Source organism: Rhyacophila brunnea, unplaced genomic scaffold, assembly GCF_057557595.1.
Source record: "Rhyacophila brunnea isolate RB1 unplaced genomic scaffold, BYU_Rbru_1.0 scaffold_21, whole genome shotgun sequence".
NCBI classification, from domain to species: domain Eukaryota; kingdom Metazoa; phylum Arthropoda; class Insecta; order Trichoptera; family Rhyacophilidae; genus Rhyacophila; species Rhyacophila brunnea.
The window spans coordinates 36797694-36803180 of NW_028232871.1; the positions used below are offsets into that span (position 1 = coordinate 36797694).

Consider the following 5487-nt stretch of genomic DNA (forward strand, 5'->3'; position numbering starts at 1 on the left):
TGTAAATATGGTCAATTTCATCAAATCCAGACCTTTAAAAACAGGCATTTTTAAAAAACTTTGCATTTCTGTGGAAGCTAAGTACAAATGTTTGCTTTTTCACACTGAAGTGAGATGGTTATCTAGGGGTGAAATTTTATGCCAATTCATAGAACTTAAGGATGAATTGTTAAACTTTTTCCAAAATTAAGGATGGATAACAAAGTATGGATGATTTTGTAAAACGTCTTCAGAATGATGATGATTGGTGTGCTAAAATGGCATATTTAGCAGATACCTTTTTTAATTTTTTTATTAAGGAAACAAACAGTTACATATTGATTACAAAAATTTTAAATATAATAATGAATTATTGCAAATAGCAAACTTTCCATGTATACATTATAATATAGTTAAGCCTAACAAGATAGAGAGTAAGAATAACAAAAATATAAAGAAATTACACGAGAAAAATGAGGAAGAATAATGAATAATTAAATTATATACAAAAAATATATATATATAATATATATAAGTATATACATATATCTATTTATACAAAATTTTGGAGATAGCGCGTTTAAATGAAACAGGTGAATTATTAAAAGGATCAACAGTGGAGAAATACATATTATAATTTAAACAAGAGCGCCGAATAAAAGAGTTTTGTGCATAATTAGAACCGCTACGACTGATATGGTACAAAGTTTGGTTTCGCGTAAATCTTGATGGACAATGGAAACCCACCCTTTCGAGTAGGTTTGGCGAGTCAACAAAACCATTGATAATTTTAAAAAGAAAATATTGATCAGATATAGAACGTCGACTTTCCAAAGATGGTACCATAAAAGTTGCAGTGGTCGAAATGGTAAGTGGTAAAATGCAGTGATTGATTTTATCGAAAGCTTTAGAAAAGTCCGTGTATATAGCGTCCACTTGTGTTTTACTGCCCATAGAATTAAGTATGAAATCAGTGAACTCGAGTAGGTTAGTTTCTACGGAGCGTCTCCTGAAAAAACCATGTTGATTTGGTGTGATGAAGTTATGTAGAGCTGCAAAAATATGGTCGGAAATGATCTTTTCTAACAATTTTCCGAAAATAGGAAGTTTGGATATCGGCCTGTAATTAGTAATAACGCTTTTGTCCCCACTTTTAAATATTGGAATAATTAATGCTCTCTTCCATACATTAGGAAAACATCCGCTTTTAACAGAAATGTTAAATAAAATTGATAATAGGGAGGCCAATTCTTCTCCACAAGAAGCAATCAAAATGGGAGGAATACGATCAGAACCTGCGCCTTTATGTCTATGTTTTTAATTTATGAAAGAACTGATGACGGAGTGAATATTAATTAACTAATTATCATAGTGCTAACATCTTGCAAAACAGGTGTTTGTAAGGATGACGGAATAAATACAGATTTAAAATAGTCATTGAATACATTACATCTAGATTTGCCATCTGAAACAATTTTTTCATCAAGGAGCATTTCACCGGGAATATTGGACCCATTGGATTTGGATTTAACGAATGCCAAAAACATTTTGAGTTTCGCTTAATGGATTTTTCTGCCCGAAAAATGAAGTCTTCATAACATTTTTTAGCAAGGCGTTTTTGCCTTTTTCTTAAAATGACAAATGTATCATAGTCTATGAGGCTATTGTACTTTCTCCATTTTGTATGATATTTTAGTTTTTCATTTATAACTTTTATTAAGGGTTAATTAATTAAGTTATGCATTTTTTCGGTACGTTAGTATCAATTAACTCCCAAAGTTTAGCATACAAACAAGCCGAGGCATCTTCCATATTCATGTTTGGTAACATAATAGTTGCCCAAAATACTGCGGAGAGATCCTTTTTGAGTTCAGTATAATCGCAATTTTTAAATAAATATGTCTCACGAACAGCCGCTTGTAACGTTTTCTTTTTGGTTATACTAAAACTAATAATAAGGGATTTATGATGTGCATCTTCTAGAGTAAGGGGTGTAATACACGAGGTAACCAAGCAGTTACTAATGTCAGAAATTACAAGATCAAGAATACGATTATTAATATTACATTTAGAGTTAAATTGATGCATGTTCGTCAAGGATAAAAAATCAGTTAAACTGGTACAAAACGGATCATTATTGTAATCAGGGTGAAGATAATTGACGTCATCAGATGATGTCCAGTCTAAATTTGGAAGATTCTAATCTCCTACCATAATAAAAACTTCATCAGTATGAGCATGGTATATGGTAGAGCTTTTTTCCAAGTGCGCGCTCAGATTGATTTTATTAAAATCGGTTCCGCGTGGATGGTAGGAACAACATAAATTTATAATTTTAGTGAGATTTTCAGTCTTCAAGGTAACCCAAAGATCCTCAGCACTACTATTCCATTGAGGCCGAAGGGATGCACTGAATTCCAATTTCACTGCGATTAATACACCACCACCCATTTTTTCCCAACTGATTTATAATCGCGATCTCGGCGAAAAACGTTATACCTAAAGTCAATTAGTTCGTGATCCCTAATTTCGTCCAAAAGCCAAGTTTCAGTAAGACAAATTATATCATAGTCGCAGTTAAGGGCACTATTTAAAAAGTCATGCGTCTTCGTGCGGACTCCACGTACGTTTTGATAATAAATTTGGATATCAGAATCTGAGATTACTTAAGTAATACATACTTAAGTAAAAATATATCGTTGCGCCAATAATGTTAATTACACAAAATATGATATTCCTCGGTATCTCAAAATTAATAAAAAGTGAAGTGCTCACGAAGGTGAGTTTCATTGTATAGTTTATTTCATTTTCCATAAATATTCCTCTTTTGCGATACAAATAGCAGGGAAGGTATCGTTTTTCCTTGTGAAAATTCGACCATTTCTGACCCAGGTATAAGTAAACCCCAAATCTTTTGCCTTAGTTTTAGTGAGTTTCAGCAGTATTTTATTTTGTTTAGTCAGATGTTCGTTAATGTACACTGGGGGCGATGATCCTGGGATGCCGATATCGGCAGAATGTAACATTCTTCCGCCGGATTTAGATTTTCGCGCTCTCGATATAATTGCAGCTTTTATATCCCTACGACATAACCTTAATATAATGGGATTAGGTCTATTCGGAACGGGCGTGAATTGCTTTATTCTTGACACATAATCGACATCGTTGGGAGGAATAGCTACTCCGATTTTCTTCTTTCTTTCTGGAATTCCAATTATTTCTACATTAAGGAGACGATCCCATTGAGCATTTTTGTTGTTTTCTTCTTGAAGGTCATTTAACTTTATTTTGACCGTTTCTAACTGGGTTTCTAAATTTTTTTTCAAATTCTTTAAACTCCTGTCGATGGACAAAAGTTTTTCGTCCATAAAATTTAAGTATTTTTTTATGTCTAAGATTTCTTTTTTCAGATCTTTAATTTCCAAAACGTCAATTAGAATGCCCTTAACCACATTAAATATGTCAGTTAAACTGGGATTATCATGTAAATGCTGTGAACCGACGACAGATTTAGCAGGGGTATTAGTGGTATCGCTGCAGCCAGTGGCGCACCCAGGATTTATTATTGGGGGGGGGGCGAAGGAGGAGAATGGAAATTAGTCCCATAGGCTCTTTTCCTTCTTCATATAAATATTTTTGCATAATTTCACAATACACGGCGATATATTTGTACAGTTTCTCCTAGTTTTTTTTTTTAATTGGAGGCATAGTGGCGGTAACCGTTGAGCGTGTCATCAGCGACTGGCGGATTGGAAGTGAACAGCGACCATGCAAAATAAATATAAGGAGTGTACTTAAACATCATTTAGGTTGCAAATGCAACATGTGTATCCAGTTTCAATAGAGAAATTCCTGAAATACATTGCTTTTATCTATGTGAAGATGCTTTTTCAGCATTTGTAGACATTAAGTCAAAAAAAGGAACAGCCTTTGGGTGTGGAACCGCATCTCAGATTAAAATTAATAACCAGGGAACCAAATTATGATGATCTGTCGTTTCAACATAAATAATTTCATCCTTCTCATGGTTTATAATGAATGTTATTTTTTATAATATAACTTTTATTTATATTTTATTATGAATGAATTTTATTTTTCGTTTATCATTATTTTGTTTATGTACTACAAAAGGAATATATTTTGATTGTTATCAAAGTACGTATATGCATTTTTCTTTTCACGAGGAAAACTCAGTGTTACGAAAATTATAGAAGGGGTACACAGATGTCGAAAGTTTGGGGAACACTGGTCTAGAGAGCTACAATATTTATGCCGAATTCCACCGAAAAAAATGTTTTTTTGATTTACACCACCACCGTAGTGTGTGTAGTCGTTCTTTTCGCCGAATGTTTATCGCAGATTTTTGGTTTTTTAATATTGAGGTTTCAACATATTAATTGAAAATGGACATAAAAAGTATTATTGCTTTTAAATTATACACAATATCACTTCCCTCCATTTTGGTATGAGAAAATTTCTCAACTGTCACTTTGTGTTTTGTTTTCTTTTTTTATCGTCTGGGTTCTTGATTTGGAGGTGGATAATTGACACACCGGAATTATGATGGAAGACGACGAGTTTATTTACGTTAATATTATACTATATGGTTACATTTTGAATATTTTATTTTATCTCTACGAAATCGGCGTGCTCGCGGTTTTGCTGCTTGTCGCGATCTCCGCGCCATCTTGTGATTTTTTTCAACGAGAGCCGTTGGCGAAAGAAGGCGACGTTGCAAATCGTCAACGGTTATATTATGGCATTGTTGCCATTCAACATATTATAATCTACTCTAAGGCATTGCCGGCTCGGCTCTGTTATTATTATTTAATTTTCGTAATCAGCGCTTTATTATTTGTTGGCTTTGATACCGATTCGGGCGTCTCCAGATACACAAAGACATCCCCAAATGGGGACCATACGGGGGTGTCACAAGCGCACCTCTCCGGAAAGGCCCGAATGGGGGCCAGGCCAACTAAAGGCTGATTACGATAGCGCGTGTAACTGGACAGTGCGGCGGCTTGGTAAGGGGTGGTTGCGTCTCTAGACGTTGAAGGATCGAAGCCCTCCCGGTACGTCGGCGGCCGGAGAGACTCGGATGCAGCACTGTAGCATAGTGGTTCGCGGTTCCCGGGCCTACCGTAAAGCTGCTGAGAGAGGAGGGCGTCGCGCCCAGCCCTCTCAACACCCCCGGACCGTCGGCAACCGGAGAGTTTCGGATGCAGCACTACGCCGCTTTGTGGGCGTAGTGGTTCGCGGCTCCCCATGTCTACCGTACGGGCGGATGCTGAGAGAGGACGTCGCACCCAGCCTTCCCAACAGCGACCGTCCGAAAATCAGTCGATCCCTCACGAAAATGCATACCGGCGCATTACTCGACCCCCTTTTTTGCTCGCTTGCCCTGCCGCGGCTATCGAATTACACGCACTACACTGATATTATACTAATATAATATGCAGAAAACTTAATTTAATACTTAAATGGCTTTAAAGTTTATAAAAATAATTT

The 5487-nt window shown here is 35.8% G+C and overlaps 1 pseudogene; it reads right to left on the reverse strand.

Annotated features, from left to right (window-relative positions):
• Nucleotides 1-974: 974 nt before the first annotated feature.
• On the reverse strand, nt 975-5246 carry LOC147070988 (uncharacterized; annotated as a pseudogene).
• Between the last annotated feature and the right edge of the window lie 241 nt (nt 5247-5487).